This window comes from Ambystoma mexicanum, chromosome 1p (assembly GCF_040938575.1).
Source record: "Ambystoma mexicanum isolate Mex_15411 chromosome 1p, UKY_AmexF1_1, whole genome shotgun sequence".
Taxonomy (NCBI): Eukaryota; Metazoa; Chordata; class Amphibia; order Caudata; family Ambystomatidae; genus Ambystoma; species Ambystoma mexicanum.
This window is the reverse complement of record NC_090921.1, coordinates 201821014-201843995: the sequence shown is the minus strand read 5'-3', so window position 1 is coordinate 201843995 and position 22982 is coordinate 201821014. Positions and strand designations below refer to the sequence as shown.

General features: G+C 47.8%; 1 protein-coding gene across 1 annotated transcript in view; it reads left to right on the top strand.

Moving 5' to 3' along the window:
* The window catches only part of LOC138468132 (vomeronasal type-2 receptor 1-like), a 252276-nt gene that overhangs the window by 9203 nt on the left and 220091 nt on the right, over positions 1-22982 (top strand). The gene's annotated exons all lie outside the window — the stretch shown is intronic.

Here is a 22982-nt window from a genome sequence, read left to right as displayed (position 1 = left end):
GGCTGCTTTCTAACTGTGGTGCTGGAAAAGCCTTTTGGAGGGACAGGGCCTCCAAGTCCTTTTCCTGCCACTGCTCTGTGTGTGTATTTCATATGTTTTCTGCCTCTGTGATCCAGCTTGGAACTCTGGCAGTGCAGATCTTCAATTTTCCTTTTGGTGAACAACACCCATGGGATACCCTTATGACACCCATGAGTGGGGGTACTCCCTTGTACCCCCTATGTGTCTTTTTGGGATACTGTGTGTTGGCCACAGAGCAGGGTATGGGATGGTGACAGCTGCATGCTGAAATGACAGTGGCTGTAAGTAACCTCCATTTCTGGTCAAAGGCAACATGTCAACTGTAGCCTCTTGCTTTCTACTGCCTTTACACCTTGTTCCTCAGAGCCCTGCCACTGTCCCTTCTCCCTTACTGGCTGTTGGGTGGAAGAACCATATATGGCTCTGGGGATGCCTCCTGTCAGACTGACTGGAGCCTTCCCAGGGGCTGCGTGTTGTGGATACACCCTTGGGGTGGGACCTGTATGAATCGAGCCTAAAGTCAACTCACATTCTGTGTTGAAAGGCTGGGTGCTTACTCCAATCCATATTCTGTATCATGGGCGTCTGGTTTGGGTGAATGGCCAGAATGCCTGCTTGATTAGCTGCCTGCCTGAATGAATTCACTCGGGAATGATTGGCTGTCTGAGCCTGGCTTAGCCTGACTGAATGGGGAACAAATGTGTATAAACAGGGACCCCTCACTCACCAATTTGTTCAGAAGCTGAACTGAAGCAAGAAGAAGCTATTCCCTGGAGCCCAGCTGAAGGAAGAAGTCTGCTGCTGCATTGTCTTCAAGTAGTCCAAAAGCTGCTGTATTCTTCCAAAGACTGAATCAAGAAAGGACCTGGATATGTGACCTTTTCCTGAGCTATGAAGGACCATCGTTCAAACTGCTGCTCTTCTTTCAAAGTACCCTGAAAGCCAGTCCTATGGACCTTCTGTCCGGAGTAGAGGTCTTTGTGAGTCCAGAAGAGAAGTGCTTGGAAATCTCGATCCAAAGAAGTCCAGTTGTGTCACCCAGGTTCCATAGGCTTGTTTGTGACTGCTGGAAACCAGAATGTGGCATACCACTCAAAAGAGGGTGTGCAATGGCATAGTACTGCTTGATACCCAGGATACCCAGAACTGGAATAGTTCCACATCTCTTGAGAATCCTTCATGGGACATCCTTGCCAATGAATCTGACCATGTTTTCCCACGGAAGAAAACCGAGTTCGCTGTGTGCAGAGGAAGGTCTGCTGGTGGGTTTCCTGCTACCAAAAACTGAAGAAGACAACCCAAGGGTCCAGCTTGGTGAGGGTCCATAGTCCAGTCCAGTGGTCTAGTCCGGGTCACCAGAAGCTATCCAGAGGTCCACGCTGTGGCTGCTGCACCAAAGAATCAATAATCAGTAAACTGTGAAATCCTAAAACCCGACACCTACTTCTGCCACTGCACCCGCCATCACTGAAAGGCATCCAAGGTCCCAAGGGTCTTATGCTCTTCAGCCAGGCATTTTCGCAGTATACAGAAAGGTTCCCCCTTCATCAGACACCCGCAGCCGTAGTAACAACCCGCCAACAGAGACCACCACGAAGACCGAAAGTGTTGCCTTTCTGACACTGTCTTGTTCCTCTTTTTCGTTTGGCCTTGACATCCCAGTAAATACTTTTTGCAAAGGGGGTCCATCTTCAAGGGGTCCCGTCGAGTAAAGCCAAGAAACTCCACCATTTCGCTCACCAAGGTACCAAAAGTAATGTGACAAGATAAGAGCATCTTCCAGCCTCACTTGTCTATGGGTCCCAGATTCATCATGGATCCTGTCCTCCTTTGACGTCTCAGGTACTTCGGGGTGGTGGAACCTGTGGTAGAACTTGTAGAAGTAAAGCAAAATATTATTGAACTTATTTGGCCTGTACTGTAATAGACAAGATAAAGTGCACCTTTACTTTTCCTTTACAGGTTGTCTAGGTGCGGGGATCCTCACAAAGTATCATTATTTAAGTCTAAAAAGAGTGTACTGCCTATGTTCTGAAACGAATCCTTAATCTATAAAGTTACACCTTGCTTAGCAATTCACATGCATTTTAAAGACTGTCAGCAGTTGGTGCATTTTCTTTTAAACTAAGTATTGTGTAATACCACATAGAGTAAAGGTTTTTGCCATTATTAGAATAGAATTACCAAAGTGCAAATTGTTATTATGTATATGTGTGCTTTTATTTGAACCTTATTTTATATAAAGAATCTGTGTTATCACCTAACAGAGTTTGTGGACATTCCTTTGTGGGGGCTTGGGGACTCACTGTACTTAATAACCAGCCTGCATCCCCTCCTGAGAGCTCAAGGCTTAGTTGCTTTTCCTGCTACCATACTAGTGAACATTCGCTGGCGTGCTCTGTGCTCCTTCCCCAATCAATACAGAGGGCAGAAATACAGATATTTCCCCACCAATCTTTACGCTAGCAAAGGTCTTTGTTTATCCAAATAGCCGCAGGTTCAGTAATACAGCATTATTGTGACCAACACAATTAAACTTTGGAAGGAAACAGGAAGTAAAGTTAGGAAATAACACAATTTAGCTTTGTGCTTTGCAAGTGGGAAGTACCTGCCTAGAACCGAATACTGAAAAGTAAGTGACACTAAGTCAGGGGTCTGCAACTTTTGGCTCAGCAGATGAACTGCAGCTACTGCCAAACCATACCACCATTACAATGGCAAGGGATCATGGGATTTGCAGACTAAAATATCTGGAGAGCCACAAGTTTCAGATCCTTGCGCTAAGTCGACAAACAAAGTAGAACCTAGGCGAATTCTGGCCGTCTGTAAAGAGACACATGTGCTTAAAGTAAAAACAACTCTAATCTTCAATAATGTTTAGTTCACAGCATATTGTGAGGCACAGTTAGGAATCTGACTGCAACATATAGCCACAGCAAGTAAGCAGCTTGTTATGCATGTTTGGGAGCGAGGGGTCCTCAGGCCCCCTCGCGTCATACGCTCCTCAGTACAAGGCTTGGACCATGTGCCTCCGGTAGTGGGATTGTCCCTTGCCCTTATGTAAAGTTAACCACGGTTGACTGCTACATAGATGGGACTACTGAGCAAGACACGGGGCATCCATCTTTTGTGCGCCCTTTCGACTCCATCTTGGGTAAACAGGCCTCACTGCGATAGCACAGCAATGCTCAGCTCCCCTTACACCGCAGCAGCCAAGGACAGAGACACACACGGAAGGCGCGCAGGCAGCTTGCTGGCCCCCACCCTTGCACTCTCCCTGCGAAGGAAAGCTCTGCGCTTCCATTCTCACACTGAAGCCGGAGAAAGTTGCAACAATTAATATGCTACAGTTTTCTTCCTCTGAGATCACTGTTCGCCTGAGAACCGGCATGTGAACCAAGATGAGCTAAGCACTTTCTGCTCGATTCGTCCTCATAAAAGTGTAAGCCACCCACCCCCATTAGAACAATTTATTGCCATCCTGACCCTGCACCCCCTGTAAGGTATTTCTTTCAAGTGCCAGACCCTGGCCTGTGCTGCGAAATCCACCCAATACACTCCTTTCTTAGTATATATGTTTTCACTTGTACTAATGAGTTTGAAACCTAGGAAAAGATGCGAGACACATCCTGATTCTTCTACATGCACAATAAAGGTCAAGGCCCCCAAATAAAGCCACGAATGACCCAATTGTACTGACAATAATCATTGTATGTGACTTATGTAGAAATGTGACAAGTAGCATAAAATGTTTTAAATAATTTGTTATTTAGTGTGTAACATATTGGCTTAGGTAGTGACCACAGTGACCGGACCCTGACCTGCGTGGAGCACAAGATGTTTGACGTCCGTCAGCTACTCAGCCAACCAGGAGGAAGAGATGCTACCCACACCTACAGCACCACACCGCCTGTCCAATCGGGTCCAATAGCATTTTTTGTTAGAATTACTTTAACTAATATAAATATGAGCATGATGTAATGAGAAGTCAGAGTTTTTTTGGGTTATTTCCTAGCTGGAGAAATAAACCATCCTTTGAACTCTTGCAGCCGGGTCTCAGTGCCTCTTTCCCCGACAAGGGGTTGTGTTTGCTATTTTATTTTTTTCTCTCACACGTAGTAAGACGGGGAAAGGCACCTACATGCACAAAGGACAATTCTATGCTTGATGCAAAAACAAAATAAAACCAGCGACACAGTAGATATATTGCACACAGTCACTTAATGTTGTATTCTACCACCAGTGTATACATAATGGGGTTTACCTGAGGATTCCTCTTGCAGTCATAATATCCGAAAATAAATATTGTTCATGTTAACGGACCATATAACATTCTCCGAATGTTTTACACCAGTCCACCAGTGTTGAAAAGTGTAAGTGGCAGAAATGTCTTCAATTCAAATATGAAGTTGTAGGAATAAATATACCAATGTATTCCTTATACGTTATACACCATTTTTAAATGCATTCAATAATAACATAGGATAACTCTATTTGTGTAGAATTAAGTCCACTTTTCATCATTCTGAATTGAAAAAGATGTTTTAAAACAGAATTAGGCCAGTGGCCTTTAGTGAATAAAAGGTTGCATATGTCAACAAATAGAATAAATACAGGTAAACCAAAAACAACATTTCCAAGGGTATCAACACAATCAAAATATGAAAAATGACAAAGGATCATATATAAAGATCCATACAGTTTATCACTAGCCTAAATATGATTGAACTAATGGGGAGAAAGATTGGGCAAGGAGTAGGGTAAGAAATAGGAAAAGAAATTAAATGTAGGACAATCATACAAATATGTCAATTCCACCATAGTTTTCAGAGTTGTTCAAAACTGCGAATTTAATTGAAGATATCCAGTAAGGATGCTTTGTCCATATCTCATGACGAAGACACCATGATAAAGGTACCCCATTGCTTTAATTCACTCCTTATACCAATTTTTAAGACTATTCATGTTTTTGAAGCAGACTGACTAATTTATTTATTTATTTGGATTTATAAAGCACCCAGCGGCCTGGAGGCTTTGTGGCGCTCTTACATAATATTCACTTAATACAGCTTAGGACAGATACTTCAGAGGCACTAATACAAATTCAATGACACCGTTGAGGGGGTGTTCCGAGGTTACAGAGGAACAGTGTTGGAGACAGTCTGGTAACAGTCTAGATGAATAACTTAGTTTTTAGCACCTTTCTGAACACTGTGAGGGAGTCTTCGTTTCTTAAGCTGAGTGGGAGGGCGTTCCAAGCTGTTAGGGCTAGTACCTCAAAGCTAGTGCCGCGAGCTTTGGCTCTCTTAAATGCTGGGACTGAGAGTAGGTGAGAGTATTGGTCACATTTTGGTCCCTAGGAAGGTGCCTGATGTTTTCTTTCTGCTAAGTAGGCTGGGGCGGTCTGAGAGAGGCATCTGAGTGTGATCCTGAGGGCCTTGAATGTTATGCGTTTTTTGATCGGGAGCCAGTGGGCATCTTTTCTCGCCTGGGAGATGTGCTCTCTCCTAGAGATACTTAGGGCGGCTCTAAGGGCATTGTATTGCGCAGTCATTGGTGTAAGTGCCTAAGAGTAGGATGTTACAGTAGTCCAACTTTGCGCCAATGGTGGCTCTAGCAATGTTGAGGCAGTTATTTGGCGACAGGTGGGGTTTCACTGCATTTATGATTTTGTTGTAAGTACAGCCGATGATTAAAAGGTGCTGACTTGCCTTTCCATTGATAAGGTGGAGTCCAGGTATACACCAAGGATTTTAACTTCATCAGAGGTGTAATAACAGTATTCTCAATGCTGAATGAGCTGTATTTGTTGTCTAGTTTTTTTAGGGGCTCTTTGGGCCTAGCAGTAGGATTTCTGTTTTTTCCCCATTTAGACATAGGCCATTGGCTGCCATCCAAGCCTGGATGCGCGCATATGTCTCCTGGAGAGTGTTGAGGTCTTGCTCATAATCACCTGATAGAGGCAGTAGAATTTATGTATCGTCGGCATAGTTGGTAAAGGCAATGCCGAATTCTTCTAGGTCGCTGAACAGGGGACGTGTGAAGAGATTATAGAGAGTGGGAAAGCTACAGGATCCTTGTGGGACTCCACACCCAATGGGGGATTGAGTGGCTGAGGCCTGATCAGAAAAAAACCCTCATGGCTCGGCCCTCCATGAAGGAGGTGACCCAGGTGGTTGCTTCTTGGGAGAAGTGAGCAGTGTCAGTGAGGTGTTTACACAAGATCTTGTGGCCAACTAAGTCAAAGTCAGCTGAGAGATCCAAGAATAGGTGGATTGAGGATTTACCCTTGCCCATGGCTTCGAGTAGTTGATTCTTAAGGTTGAGTAGGGCTGATTCTGTGCCGTGACGAGGGCGGAAGAAAGATTGTCTTTTATCAAGGATGTTGTGTGCTTCCAGGTAAGACTGAATCAGTAGATAGACAGCCTTGTCCAAAATTTTCAGCAGGAATGGCACAGTGGTAATTGGACGGTAGTTGTTATGGGAGTTGGGGCCAAGGGTAGGTTTAATAATGGCCGAACCCAGGCTTACTTAAGGGTGGGTGGGACGGTGCTCACGGCAAAGGCAGCATTGATGAAGGTGGTGACAAATGGGGCCAGGGCTGCCGCTCAATCTTTGACTACATTGGCTGGGCATGTGTCACCTTTACAAAGCGATGGATTAATACGCTTTATGAAGAATGCCTGCAGCTGGCAGGGTGGCAGAGGGCTTTCATGTGGGTGAGGTGGCTTTAAGCAGGTTGTCGAGTTGGGTCTTAATTTTGTTCTGGAGGGTTTTAATTTTGTCTAACATGGCATGTTGATTGTTGTTACACCATGTTTTGTTTTTCTCGGTAGGTTGTGTGGAGGTAGGGGGGATAGACTGCTCATTATAAATGGTGACTTACTCTTTGGATTGGGAGTTAGCTTTCTCAATTCTGGTGTTATATGTGGCAGCGTTGGCTGTGGAAATGGCCTTGTTATATTGTTTAGTGACTGCAAGGTAGTTATCTCTTGTGGTCATGGAGGGGTTTGTTTGCCATGAGGTCTGTGCTGCTCGTTTGGTGGTTCGAGCATCCAGGAGTTCTTGTGTGAACCATGAGTTAGCATGAAGTATATGCTTGGCTTTTTTCTTTTCCAATGGGGCTACAGCGTTTTATATCTCTTTAAGTGTGGCATTGTAGAGCTCTACTAGTTCTCTGGGTTTGTTTGATGTGGGATGAGCCTGTGATGCTGGAAATGCATCGGAGGGACAGTGCCTCCGTATCCTTGTCCTTTACTGCCTTTTTATCGTGTGTTCTGTCATATTTTCCGCGCAGGAGTTCATGTGGGACTCCTGGCGGTGCAGCTCTCTCTCTTTTGGTTTGGTGAACAGATCAGTGGGATACCCTTATGGGCCCCGTGGGTGGGGGTACAACCCTGTGCCCCTAGTGTATGTTTTTGGGCACCGGTGGGTGGCCTGGCGAGCAGGGAATAGGCTGGTGGCAGCTCCAAGCTGACTTTGACAGGTGCGCTGAGTATCCTCCATTTTGGGGATCCCCAAGCCCTGCCATTGGAATCGGTTCATTCCTGATGGAAAACAAAATGGCCCCTGTGGCCTCTTGCTTTCTATTACCTATTACCTTGTTTTCCCAAAGTCCTGGGAAGCCCTGACTCTGTCCCTTCCCCTTGACTGGATGTTGGGTGGAAGTTGCATATATGGTGTTGTTGTGAAGTCCAGTCCAGACTGACTGGAGCCTTCCCAGTGACTGTACGTTGTGGGTACCTCCTGTGGGTGGGACCTGGGTGAATGGAGTGTGTGACCAATATGCACTTCATGTTGTGACTGTCTGGTTTCTAGTATGAGAGACAAAGACTGAGACAGCCCTGCCCGAAACTGTACTGAATGCAGTGTGTAGTGTTGAATGCCTGAGTACTTGACCCAATCCACATTCCTTGTTGTGAGTGTCTGAGAGGGAAGAGGATGGCCTGAATGCCCTGTGTGCCTGATTGGCTGACTGACTGCATTAATGCCCTTCTGTATGATTGGCTGCTATGAGTGACCCAGCAGTGTGGATGAGGGACAAGATAGTATATCTGGGTACCTCTCACCACTGGAAATTGTTCAGAAGCATTCAGAAGCTGTGTCTACACTTGAAGAGTAACTGGAACTGCTGATCTTCGACGCCCAGCTGGAAGACGAAGACTTGCTGTCGCATTTGCTTCAACCTGATCTGAAAGCTGCCGAATTCGTCAAGGACTGATCCGAGAGAGGATCTGGTAAGGCACCCTCTTCCCGTGCTCTGAGGGACCATCGAGCACTGCTAACCTTTGCCGAAGCTCCCTGGAAGTCAGACCCTCGAAAGGCTGCCGACCCGAGATGCGACCGCTGAGGACAACGAAGCAAAGCACCCGGACTTCGCCGCTGTCGAAGTCCATTGCCGTCGACTAGGGTTCGCAGGTTTTTGTAACCGCTGGAGGCCCATCGAATTTGTGTTGCCCATCCGTGGTTTACACGGTTTTGCAAACGGGGTGTGTTGGCGCCTCGGATGTCGGGTCAGAAGGAGGGGCAGATTGCAGGAGGCAGACATGGGAAAAGTGGCGCGAGTTTGACAACTGTGTAACGTGGCTGGCACGGAGCCAGCGCCCACAGCAGCACAAGGTGTTCTGGGACTGGTTTGTGGCCTGGCTGCATTAGCCTTTAGGAATGCCTCCCAGTGATCGCAGATAGTGGTATCCAGTTGAGAGCCAAGCACACCTCAACATCAGACAGACTTTAACTAGGAAGAGGATTGTAAATCGAGGGGGACCCCCCAAGAAGACACATAAGAAGAAGTCAGCCTGTAGAAGTGTATACATTTTTGAAGGTTGGACCCTAAAGAAAAGTGCGATGGGATCTCATTGAAAGCTGACCCCGCAAGAAATTAAGTCTACAAGAAGACTGATAAGATTGTGCATTTAATTGAATGTTGTGTAATTTTTACCCCTGAAGAATTTCCTTGTCAATAGTGTGTAAGTGTGTAAGGAATGAAACATGTCGGGTATGGTATGGATGTGGTATGAAAGTAAGCATGATTTTTAGGAAGAATAAGTGAAAGGTTGTTACGGACTGGGTTGCTTGTCTCGACGATAGGGGTGAGCAACTTGTAGATCCAGGTTAAGAGATGAATTTTTGCTAATTATTAAATGGTCAACTGTTACATGAGATTAAATGTATACAACGATATTGCATGGTAATGGTGCAGATATTGTGATTTGCATACTATCAGAAATACTCCTTTTTAAAAAAGATTAAAAAATTGGAACTGTGAAGAAGAAAAGATAAAAGAAAAAAAGTTTTTTACTGTTGAAATATGAAAAATAAAATTCTATTTTTTGATACAATGTGGTGTAGTATGAGAATCTAATGGCTATTAACCTCATACAGTAAGGTTCAACCAAATATGGACTTGGGGAAGCAAGGGACCGAGTGACCATTGTGTATTGTTTAAGAGTTCTGTTTATAGAGGGCTGTTCACTATCAGTCATAGGAAATATTACCTCTAGTCTCTCTTAAGTTTATTGTGCCCATCCGTGGGGACCACTTGATGCCGTGCCGCCGATGACCGGAGCCGCCCACTCCTTTGCCTAAGAACAATTGAATCCAAGGACTCCCTTGTCCGCATCATCGACCGCTTTGTCCCGCTGGAGAAAGTCAAGGACGACCAACGTGCTGAGGAGAATCTGCCAGTGGGATTCCCGCCACCTGAAGGCCACAAAGACTTCGACGACTCTACGCCCTCGATTGGGCCACAGCTCTTCTGAAACTCTTTGCGGTCCTGAACAATCTATCGCTGAGGTGCCCCGCACACCTCATCCTCGCAGGACGTCGCTGACGAGCACCACCTGGATCGAAATCGGGGTCTGGGCACCCTTGAACTTCTCATCGCCGCCGTCGGCGACAAGTTCACCATCTTCGACGCCTCTCGACGATCCGTGGCTCCTGCTTTAAAGGGAGTCACTCAAGAAGGATCCTTTGACGCATCTTCGAAGAACTCTATTCCACCAGGTACATTGGGGGGGTAAAACCTTAATAGGAGGGAATAAGGCTATTAAACAATATATGGATGGGGCTTGTGCTATATATCTTTATTTTACAGGTTGCCCAGGTAGGGGGATCTCCACACAGAACTGTGTCTATCGGTATAGGCCAGCATTCTGCCTATTGTTTCACCATCTTACGTTCCTTCCTATCTCTATTGCTGGTTTCCTCGTTATTGATCTGTGTGACATTTTAACCGTACAGTTGATGCACTTTAATTAGATTTGATAACATTGGTGGTACCACTTTAGAATTGTATATATTTATCATTGTTGATTTCCGAGTACAAAGTGCGTTATTGTGATCGTGTACATACCTTTGAATATTAATTATATAAAGACTGTGTTTTCAGTAATACAGTGTGTGGACATTCCTTTGTGGGGGTTTGGGGACTGCACTGTACTTAAGAACCAGCCTGCATCACCTCCTGAGAAGCTAGACCTTGATTGCTCGTCCATTGCTACCGCTTGAGAATCTTGGCTGGGTCCTCTGTGCCTCTCCTCTACCATATAGAGAACAGAAGTACAGGCGCCCCCCCACCAGTATCTTCACACTGGTGGCAGCGGTGGGATGCTTATGGTTTTAAGAATCAGTGTATAACCGTGCCACTTACAAAATATCTGCACTTTATTAAATTAAGGTTTGGTTGTGTACAAAAGAACTGCATTACAAGCAATGGAGTCTATTGCAGATGGTAAATTGACTAGGATGAGCTTAGAGGCTCTCCAGAGTGCTTGTGAAGCCAGGGAGTTAGACTTTGTGGATAAGTCTAGGGCTGAGCTGATTGCTGCCCTGGTGGACTACCAGACCGATGGTGAAACTCTTGATGAGGGGGGAATGCAGCCAATGAGGACTCTGTCCCTGGGGATTCTACTCAATCTGCTACTGCGAATGCCACCATTCCTGCTGCCTCTGTTCTGAACCCCAGCAGTTCCTTGGAGCTTGAGTTATTAAGGATGAAATCGGCCTTTGAATATCACAAGTTGGAAATAGATGCTGAGCTTAAGAAGGAGGAGTTGGCTCAACAAGTGGAGCTCAAAAATAAGGACCTTGAACTCAAAAACCAGGACACTGAATGTCAGAGAATCCAGCTAGAGAAAGCTAGAGTGGAGACTTCAGGGAAACCCAGTGAGAGTGTCAGGTCCCCAGCAACTAAATTTATGAAAGATTTGGTTGGTGTGTTTGTGGAGGCTTCTGATATCCTCCAATGGATTGAAGCGTTTGAAATGGATTGTGCAATTCATGATGTTGACAAAAGAGATTGGGCTAAGTGTTTGTTAAGCAGAGTGCCTCAGACCGGGTATGACTGTATTCTGAAACTGAGTGTGGAAGACAGGGGTCAGTATGAGTGTATGAAGTCTGCTTTAATTGCCAAGTTTGGCAAGACACCTACCCAATACCTTAAAAGGTTCAGGGATTTTAATGAAAGAGAGAATGTGTCTTGGGTTGACTGGGTGAGTGCTGTGCACATGAACATGATGGGGTGGATTGATGGTTACAAGGTGAAAATCTTTGTTGAATTGTCCCACCTGTTGTTTTTTGAGGATTTTTCTGAAGCCTGTTCACCGGAGCTGCGTCAGTATGTTGCTGACCAGAACATTTTGGATCCCTTTAGGCTGGCTAGGCTGGCTGACAAGTGGGTCTCCCACCGGGTGTCCCCTAAGGACTCAAGTTGGAAGGACAAGGACAAAGAAAAGGGGGCCTCTCAGAAAGCTGAGGAGTCCCAAAAGCAGTCGCAGTCGGGTAAACCTAAACCCTCCTCTCTGAAGACCCAAAAATCTAGTGGGGATAAATCATCTGTGGGTGGGAATAAGAGTAGTGGTCCACCTGCTGCAAAGCAGAAACCCAGTGGTTCCAGTACCGTACCCCGCACTCCCGGCACTTGTTGGGATTGTGGGGCTCTGGATCACAAAAGGGGTGACTCCAAATGTAAAGGTAAGGCACTTGGAGTACAGGCTGTCAGCCTGACCTACCCTTACCCCATGTCTGAGGTGGAGGCCACTGTCCTCCCCTCCTCTACAGGGATCACATTTGGTGCTCCTGTAGAGATTTCCTTAGTGTCCCTTGGGGCCTGGGACCAGTATGCGGAAGTACTGGCGACTATTCCACAGAACACCCGTAGATTTTTGAGAAGTGTCCTTCTGAATGGCCAGCTTTCTACTGGTTTGAGAGACACTGGGGCAAGCATGACAGTGGTGGACAGGACCCTGCTCAAGCCAGAGGACTATGTAGGTGCTCCTCTGAGAACCACCAGGTTAGCTGGTGGGCCTCCCAAATTATCACCTGTAGCCTTAGTCACACTCGTAATTGGAGACAAGACGGCAAAGCTTCCTGTCCTTGTGCAGGACAATGTCCCTGCTAACATTCTGTTAGGTAATGATCTAGTAGAGTTGGGAATAATCTCTGGTGGTCTACCCATGACTGCTGCTGCGGTCGCTAGTTCACAGGTGACCCCGGGTCTGGCTTTGAGTCAGGTACCTGAGCCAAAGGCGCAGCCTAAGGCAAGATGAAGGAAGAACAAGAAGGCCACCTCTGTGGAGGGAACTCCTTCTCTTCCTGCTGTTCCTACGGCACGCATTGGGGTCCATGCTCCGGACAGGCTGGGTCTAGTGGTCAACTCCGTCTCAACTCCTGTGGGAGAATAGCCAGAAGACTCTCCTGTGGGAGAGGTTCTCAACCCAGAGGATCATCCCGATCTTCAATGCTTGTTAGCTTAAGGGGGACCCTCCCGGGCATGACTTCTGTAAAGGACAAAGAGAATGCCACTCTCTCGAGGGTCTGAGGAAACAGGCTCTGTCCCAGGCACAAGGAGAAGTGCCTAGGACATTCTGGATTTATTGGGAGGGTGAGCTCCTTCTTAGTGATCCCACTAAGCCTGAACCTGGTGCCCTCAAGAGGTTGGTGTTACCCCAGGTTTACAGGCCCTTCCTACAGCAGTTGGCGCATGAGGTGCCTTGGCTGGTCATCTTGGTACCAAGAAAACTAAACAGAGGCTCTCTGCCCATTTCTACTGGCCCCGGATGGGAGTAGAAGTGGAGGCCCACTGCAGAACCTTGCAACTTATCAGTTGTCTGGCAAGACTGGAGGCAGTGTCATTGCCCGACAGCAGCCATTGCCAGTGGTTGGCACACGATTTGAGAGGGTGGGCATCGACATTGTCGGTCCCCTGGACCCTCCCACTTCAGGTACACATCGGTTCATCCTGGTTTTGGTAGATCATGCCACCAGGTACCCTGAGGCCATACCCCTTCGGACTGTAACTGCCAAGGTGGTTGCTGGGGCTCTCCTGGGAACTTTCACCTGTGTTGAATTCCCCAAGGAGGTTGTCTCTGACAGAGGATCCAACTTCATGTCTAGTTACATGAAGACCATGTGGAAAGAGTTCGGAGTAACCTATAAGTTCTCCACCTATTACCATCCCCAGACCAATGGACTGGTTGAGAGATTTAATACAACTCTCAAGGGCATGATAGGTGCTTTGGAAGAGCCCCTAAGGAGGAAATGAGATCTCCTCCTGTCATGCCTGCTGTTTGCTTTACAGAGAGGTACCTCAAGAGGGTGTTGGTTTCAGCCCCTTTGAGTTACTCTTTGGACATCCCGTGAGGGGGTCCCTTGCCTTGATCAGAGAAGGTTTGGAAGCCACCCCTCCAGGTCCCGCCAAGCAAGTGGGGGACTATGGGTCTCATTACACGGTAGGCGGTAAGGGTTTATCGGTACCGGAATTTTACCGGTACCGGTAAACTCTTACCGCCTTACTACGAGGTCCCTTTGCGGGTTGGAGAATTTAACGCCTGCTTTTTGCAGGCGTTAAAAACCAACCTGCAAAGGGACCAGGGAGCTAATTACGGTACCACAATTTGCGGTGCCGTAATTAGCACCTTCCCCATTCCCATTATGCCCTATGGGGCAAAAATGGGAATGGGGAAGGGCAATGGGGGAAGGGCGAATTACCGCCCCATCAATCTTGGAATAGGGTGGTAATTCCCCTTTCCACCAAGGCGGTGCCGGTATTTTACCGGCATGGACCAAGGTGCTAATAGCACCTTTGTCCACCGCCGTCCGTTTAATGAGGCCCTATGTGTTAGGCCTCAGACGGAGGATGACACAGATGATGGGTCAGGCAACAGCGAATCTCAAGGCCAGCCAGGAATTGAACAAATACTGGCATGACCTTAAAGCATCGCAAGTGGATTGGACTCCGGGACAAGAGGTCCTCGTGATGGAGCCTACCAAGCCTCGGGCATTGCCAGATAAATGGACTGGACCCTTCAGGATAATCTCCAATATGGGCGAGATCAATTATCTGGTTGACATGGGAATCCCAGGGGTAGCCCCTCAGGTATTCCATGTTAATAGGCTCACGTCTTTCCGCAGGTGAGCCAAAGTCTCATGTCTCTTGCTGGCTTCAGAGCAAGAAGAGGATGAGAGTGAGCCCCTTCCCGATTTGCTGTATAGCAACCCTCAGGATGGCTCAGTGGAGGGAGTGCATCTCTCTCCCAATTTGACAACAGAGCAGCAGAGGGCCTGCAGGTCTTTGCTCCAGCAGTATGCCTCTCTGTTTTCGCTGACGCCAGGCCTTACACCGTGGTGTAAGCACGAGATTGACACTGTCAAAAGCAGAAGCTACCGTATGTCAGACACTGTTAAAAAACACACCCAGGCTGAGGTTGCCAAGATGTTGGATCTGGGTGTTATTGAACCCTCAACCAGTCCCTGGTCCAGTCCCGTGGTCCTTGTGCCCAAGGCAAGTTCCCAGGCAGGTACCAAGGATTGGAGGTTCTGTGTGGACTACCGAGGAGTCAATGCCGTCAAAAAAACTGACGCGCACCCAATGCCCAGGGCTGATGAGCTCGTGGACACCATAGGTGCTGCCAAATTTGTGAGCACCTTTGACCCCACCTCAGGCTATTGGCAAATAGCTCTGATGGACCATGCCAAGGAAAAGATGGCGTTCTCAACACCTGAGGGACTCTACCAGTTTAGGGTCATGCCTTTTGGGTTGAAGAATGCCCCTGCCACCTTCCAGAGATTGGTCAATCATGCTCTCAGTGGGCTGGAAGCCTTTTGTGTGGCTTATTTAGATGACATTGCCATCTACAGTTCCACTTGGGAAGAGCATTTGACACATCTGGATAAGGTGTTGCAGGCCTCGAAAAGGGCTAACCTCACTATCAAGGCCACCAAGTGCCAGATAGCTCAGGGAAAAGTCACATATCTTGGTCATGAGGTAGGAGGGGGTCAAATCCAACCTCTCGCGAGTAAGGTACAGGATGTACAGGACTGGGTGACTCCCACTACTCAAACCCAGGTGAGAGCCTTTTTGGGCCTCACTGGGTATTATCGCAATTTCATGGCGGACTATGGAACCATAGCTGCACCAATGACAGCTCTGACTTCCCCCAAACAACCTAGGAAGGTTAATTGGATGGAAGACTGTCAGAGGGCCTTTGATGGCTTGAAAGAAAGTCTATGTAGGGCACCTGTGTTGTGTGCGCCTGACTACAGCCGACCCTTTATCGTCCAGACGGATGCCTGCGACACCGGAATTGGAGCTGTCTTGTCCCAGTTAGATGACAAAGGGAGGGAACATCCTATCATCTTCATCAGTAGACAACTCAAGGGTAGAGAATTTAGGTGGGCTACTGTTGAGAAGGAGTGTTTCAGTATAGTTTGGAGTCTTAGGCGTATTTGGCCCTACCTTACGGGGTCTACCTTCAAGGTCCAAACGGATCATAAGCCCCTGAAGTGGCTTATGCAGATGAAGGGTGAAAACCCGAAACTGCTCAGTTGGTCCATTAGCCTGCAAGGGCTAGACTTCACCATAGAGCACAGACCAGGGAAGAGTCACGATAATGCAGATGGCCTTTCCAGAAGGTATGTTGACCGTCTGGATGAGGGTGTCTATCCCGTGGGAGATTAGGCATCCTCCACCTCAGTCTGGGGGGGGCGACTGTGATGCTGGAAATGCATCGGAGGGACAGGGCCTCCGTATCCTTGTCCTTTACTGCCTTTTTATCGTGTGTTCTGTCATATTTTCCACGCAGGAGTTCATGTGGGACTCCTGGTGGTGCAGCTCTCTCTTTTTTGGTTTGGTGAACAGACCCGTGGGATACCCTTAAGGCGCCCGTGGGTGAGGGAACAACCCTGTGCCCCTAGTGTATGTTTTTGGGCACCTGTGGGTGGACCGGCGAGCAGGGTATAGGCTGGTGGCAGCTCCATGCTGAGACAGCCCTGCCCGAAACTGGCCTGAATGCAGTGTGTAGTGTTGAATGGCTGAGTACTTGTCCCAATCCACATTCCTTGTTGTGAGTGTCTGAGAGGGAGGAGGATTGCCTGAATGCCCTTCTGTATGATTGGCTGCTGAGAGTGACCCAGCAGTGTGGATGAGAGACAAGTTAGTATATCTGGGGACCTCTCACCACTGGAAATTGTTCAGAAGCATTCAGAAGCTGTGTCTACACTTGAAGAGTAACTGGAACTGCTGATCCTCGACGCCCAGCTGGAAGACGAAGACTTGCTGTTGCATTTGCTTTGACCTGATCTGAAAGCTTCCAAATTCGTCAAGGACTGATCCGAGAGAGGACCTGGTAAGGCACCCTCTTCCCCTGCTCCGAGGGACCATCGAGCACCGCTAACCTTCGCCGAAGCTCCCTGCAAGTCAGACCCTCGAAAGGCTGCCGACCAGAGATGGGACCGCTGAGGAGACGAAGCAAAGCACCCGGACTTCGCCGCTGTCGAAGTCCATTGCCATTGACCAGGGTTTGCAAGTTTGTGTAACCACTGGGGGCCCGTCGAAGTTGTGTTGCCCAGCCGTGGGGACCACTTGACGCTGTGCCGCCGACGACCGGAGCCACCCGCTTCTTTGCCTAAGAACATTTGAATCCAAGGACTCCCTTGTCCGCATCGTCGACCGCTTTGTCCCACCGGAGAAAGTCAAGGATGACCAACGCGCTGAGGAGAATCTGCCGGTGGGTTTCCCGCCACCTGAAGGCCACAAAGACTTTGACGATTCGATGCCCTCGATTGGGCCACAGCTCTTCTGAAACTCTTTGCGGTCCTGAACAATCTATGGCCAAGGTGCCCCGCACACCTCATCCTCGCAGGACGTCGCTGTCTAGCACTGCCTTGATCGACATCTGGGTCTCGGCACCTTGAACTTCTCATCGCCGCCGTTGACGACAAGTTCACCATCTTCGACGCCTCTCGACGATCCGTGGCTCTTGCTTTAAAGGGAGTCACTCAAGAAGGATCCTTCGACGCGTCTTTGAAGAACTCTACTCCACCAGGTACATTGGAGGGGGGGGGTAAAACCTTAATAGGAGAGAATAAGGCTATTGAACAATATATGGACTGGGCTTGTGCTATATACATCATACATTTTACAGGTTGCCCAGGTGGGGGGATCTCCACACAGAACTGTGTCTATCGGTATAGGCCAGCATTCTGCCTATTGTTTCAACCATCTTACGTTCCTTCCTATCTCTATTGCTGGTTTCCTCATTATTGATCTGTGTGACATTTTAACCGTACAGTTGATGCACTTTAATGAGATTTGATAACATTGGTGGTACCACTTTAGAATTGTATATATTTATCATTGTTGTTTTCCGAGTACAAAGTGCGTTATTGTGATCGTGTACATACCTTTGAATGTTAATTATATAAAGACTGTGTTTTCATTAATACAGTGTGTGGACATTCCTTTGTGGGGGTTCTGGGACTACACTGTACTTAAGAACCAGTCTGCATCACCTCCTGAGAAGCTAGGCCTTGATTGCTCGTCCATTGCTACCGCTTGAGAATTTTGGCTGGGGTCCTCTGTGCCTCTCCTCTACCATATATAGAGCGGAAGTACAGGCACCCCCCACCAGTATCTTCACAAAGCCATCACTGAGGTTTCAATGAGAGGGAGAATTCTGTCCGCCGTGAGTAGTTTTTTTGACCTTGCCATAGTGGCTGGCGCAGGTAGGCTCGGATTCCCTCCTATTCTTGAGGGTATAAAGAAGTGCATTAGATGGTGGCCAGTTCAGGGGCGGGCAGTGTTAGAACTGATGTCAGCAGCACAATTGTGGTCCGCTATCCAGCCTAATATGCGACCTTTGGTGTGGGCTGAACTGTTGACTAGTTGGGTGAAGCCTAGATCAAGGAGAGCTTTGGCGAGAGCTTTGCCTTTCTTGTCTTTGGGGTCTTTGAAGCCCGGGCTGAGGTTTCCTAGGAGAATGGCTCTTGAGTTCGTTTTGAGGTCGTCCCCTAGGATATGTGTGATGTTGGATTGGAAATCGAGAGGGGGGCCTGGAGGGCGGTAGTCAATGTGTAGTGTTATGGTGTCATTTGGTGAGGGAGATATTTTTACTGATAGCGTGTCAAAGTTGTCAGCCTCAGCAGTTTTTAGTTGCCTAGCGTTAAGAGTTTCCTTGAGTATAAGGGCTACACCTCCTCCTTTACTAGAGGTTCTGACTTGGCGAAGTATAATGTAACTTGGTGGTAGGGTTTGGCAGACGGCTGGACCGGAGGCTTCATGTAACCAGGTCTCTGTAATGGCTAAGATGTCTAGATCCAGATCCGTAATGAGGTTGTGAATCTCTGTGGCATTAGCTGGCAAGGAGCGTGTGTTGATAAGTGCACATTGGAATTGGGTCTTCGGGTTGTTCCCTAATTTGGTTTTCGTAGGGATGCTATTAGGAATGGCAGTATCACTGATGGTTTTCGGCATGGGGGTGGAGGCCGGTGATGGCCGGCGGTGGGGTTGCTTTCCTGAGTGTCTTTTAGGAGTGGCTGAGAAGTGGGCAGAGTGGGAGCCTGTTAGGGAGAATTCTCTGTTTAGGCTGAATTTCCTAACCTAGTGAGTCCCCCAGCAGCTTTGCTGGATTTCTGGTGTTTGTTTTTTCCATCCTGCCAAGAGTGGGACCCTTTTCCTCTCACTCTTGGACATGTATGTGTGGAATTCCTTTGAATTGACAATGTGTTCGATGGGCTATGGGGTCTTTTACTCCATAGGGTCTCATAAGTTTTTCTATGTGTGTCACTCCGCACCCTACGTGTCGTGACACGGGGGCACCCTAGCTGGTCCCCCCACCATAGACTCCATACCCGGGGACTGACTACCGTCTCCCCGGGCATGTAAAGTCACCATTGGCTTTACTAGACCTAAATTTGCTAACAGAACTAGTACCAACCATCTTATTGTGGACGTGCTAGTAGGGGTAATCCGATTACTCCTGGATCTGTTAACCGAGGGGGCACTGTCCCGTCCCTCCTCGCCGAGTTTTGGCTGGTGGCAGTGGAAACTACTTGTTATGTTCGACCCCGGGCATAACCCTATGGGATCCGTCCCATTGTTGAAGATTAATACTGTTTTTCGTTAATCTCCAACGTACCACCGATCTACTTATCTTAAATAGGTTTATCGAGTGGTATTTTCTGCCAGAACTCGGGTTGTAAAATGGCGTCTGTGTTTTTCTCTGTGACTCCTAAACCAAAGGTTGAGCCCTTTGTTCCACTTTTGGCGGGCCTCTGGACAGAGGCCCTCCAAAGTGGTGCCATTCTGTCTGGGTTACCTCAGGGGTGTGGGAGGGGGTTTAGACACCCTGGACCGAGTTGCCTTGCCAACTCAGGTCGCACTCTGAAGTGATTGGCCCAGGTGGTGAGCCTTCCCGCTCACCACTTAGCATGTGTTGATTGACAAGCTAGGCTGAATGAATGGGGGACGTCTGCATAAAAGCAGGGCTTTGGGACTGGATCTTCAGGAAGTCGCCACTGGACCTAAAGAATCCGACGAGGGTAACGCTGAGCCGACCTGCACGACAACACCTCCGGTGAAGCCCTGCGGAATCGTCTCACAATCTCCCGACGACAGAAGAGATCTCCCTGCCGGAGAGGCTCTTTCCCTGGCTGGTGGGGACAACCAGTCTTCTTTTTCTTCTTTGTGCTTTTTGGTCGCCCAGGACGCAGTGGTCGAATTGCCCGTGCAGAGCACCCGGCAACCGGATAGCCACTACTCCTGCACCGTGATCGAAAGGTGGTGCCTTGTGACGAAGCACTCCGCGGCTGGTTTCTTCCCTGGTGGTACACCGGACATCTTCTCTTCGACGGCGAGAGCATCTCTTCTCTTGGCCAAGACCCGACGTGCATCCACCACCAGGAACAACTGCCCCCGTCGGAGCTGCCTTCCACAACAAGGTACCGTAACCGCCTGGCTTCCCTTTTTCGATCGGTTCGTGTGAGGTATCTGATTCCTCTCCGCTCCGTTGGGTTGCCTCCAAGCTTTATTCACTCTTTGTTCTGAACTGGTTCAACCTGTCGCTAACCAATTTGCTAAACAAGACTTGAGTGCATCATCCTTAGAGACTTTCCAGGACATCGTGCCTTGACTCTCACCGAGTGGGCCTGGCCGCCGAACTGTATGATCTAGTGTGATTAATGCTTTCTTGCCTTGCATTTTGTCCCGCTTCAGTACGAACCGTGTTGACTTCATTACCTGCCTTTCTCTTCTCTCCCTTCCTCACAAAAATATTCGAGTGTCATCTAGGTTGGGGTATACACCTCTGTCTGCAAATAAGTGGTGCCGTAAAAACCTAGAGTTGTCGATATTGTGTTTCGGGGGGTTGAGCTTTATTCCATTCCGCAGAGTAATTGTATTTTGATTTGTTTGCCGTGGTTCACTTTAGTATTTTTCGTAGACGTTCTGTTATTAATAAATAACTTAAAAATCTTTATACTAAAGCCTGGTTGCGTGTTTACTCGTTTTGCTGCGAGGAACTACCCTATCTTGTATACTCCCTATACTGACCAACTTTTCTTGAGAGAAGTCTGACTGCTCAGCCACAGCTACCAATTGAATCTGTGTGGTGCAGACTGCTACCAAGTGGGTTCATCGCAACACCTGTAGTCCTAAATCTTTTGCAGTGGTCCCAGAGGGAACTGCACAGGTTTCCGCCTAACACTGGTGTACAGCGGTGGGATTAGTATCGAGTATACAGTTTAGAGTGTTTTTCGACGCTGTAGGACGACTAACCACAAAACTTTACGAAAGCAACTTTCAAAAAACATGTCTACGATGGAAATTTACAGCCAAGAGTCTTTGTCGGATAAAATTACCGAGAGTCTGCGAGCTCTCTGTAGACAAGAGAATCTTCCTGTAAAAGGCAAGAAGTTAGAATTGATAGAGAGATTGCTGGCGAACCAAAGTCTGGGTACTGGTTCAGAGGAACCAAACTCTCCAGCAACTGTAGATAACAGTAATGGTGTTGATCTAAATCGTGATTCTGATGATAGCGATGAAGAGGCTGACGAGGACGGCGAGGCTAACGAAACTGTCTCACCTGTTCCTCTACCTGCCTTACCAACTGTGCCTACGGGGCCAATACCAGGTCCCACAAGTAACCCTGCTTATTTTGAACTTGAAAAAATGAAGCTCGAATTAGAATATAAACAGTTTTTGGCTCAATCTGAACGAAACCAAGAGCTCGAGTTCAGACGAATGAATGCGAATGCCCAGGCTGAGCAGAAACAGGCTGAGTTGAAACTCAGAGAAATAGAGCTTAATCATGAGTTACAAATGAAAAAGTTGTCTATGGAAAATGCTTCTCTCTCCTCTGGTTCCTCTAGGAGCTCCAGTCCCAAAAGACCCCGGATGCCGAAGGAATTAGTGGGTATGTACGAACCGAGATTGGATGTGTTGGATTGATTGAAACTGTTTGAATACAATCATGGGCTCCAGGACATCACCGGGAATGCGTTGCTTCCCTGGTTGTTCTCTAGGCTTCCTCCTGTTGCGACTGATGTGGTAATGGAATTGGGGGAGGTGGATAAGACGGATTACGAAAGTGTGAAACTAGCTTTGATAGCTAGATTCGGGAAGACCCCTTCCCAGTATCTTAAGAGGTTTAGAACCCTCAAAAAGCATGATGGTACCCCTTGGGCTACCTGGGTGAGTGAAGGGTTGAAAAACTTAGAGGGATGGATTAAGGGTTACAAAGTTAACACTTACGAGGGTATGCGAAATCTTTTTATGTTGGAGTCGATTTATGATGCCTGTTCTCCTGAGCTCAGACAGCACTTGGCTGATTCGAAGGAATTAGATTCCAGGGCTCTAGCTAAGGCTGCTGACTTGTGGGTTGCCAACAGGGCTACTCACAAGGATTCTGGGGTAACTCAGAAAAAGGACGAGGGAAAACAGCCTAAAAAAGACTCAAAGGAGAATTCGAATAACTCACATTCCAAAGAGGGCCCCAAACAAAACCAGAAGGGTAAGCCACCGGGAAAACCACAGCAGAATAGTGTGTCTTCTGGTGCCAAACCGGAAGGAGGTCAGAACAAGCCACCATTCCAGAGAGCATTCGGGAAATGCTTTGTTTGTGGCTCGACTGATCACGTGAAAGGAGATCCCAGATGTAAGGGTAAACCTTCAGGGGTCCAGCTTGTCTCCTTAGCCTTCGCTCCAGAGGAGGAAGTCCAAATGGCAAGTGGAAACTTTCTACTGCTAGCTGACGAACCCATTGGAGTCTCAGCCAGCGTTTCTTTAGTATCTCTGGGGTTGTGGGAACAACAGAATTTAGATGTCTATAATTCTATCCCCGATAATACTAAAGAGTATTATAAGGACAGTGTCCAGGTGAATGGTCAGGAGACGCCTGCCATTAGGGACACTGGGGCCAGCATAACTGTGGTGGATAAATCGTTTTTTCAGGCTGAGGATGTTGCTAAGGCACCCAAACGCCTCACCAAGTTAGCTGGAGGGCCTGTGCAGATGCTTCCCCAATTACCAGTTCTCATCCAGTGTAACGACATGACTGTAAAGATACCTGTCAGCATACAGAGTGAGGTACCAGGACGCGTACTGTTGGGTAACGATTTGAAAACTCTCGGAGTTGTATCGCATACTCCCAGACCTCCTAGTAAACGGTTACAGGAGCTAACCAGAC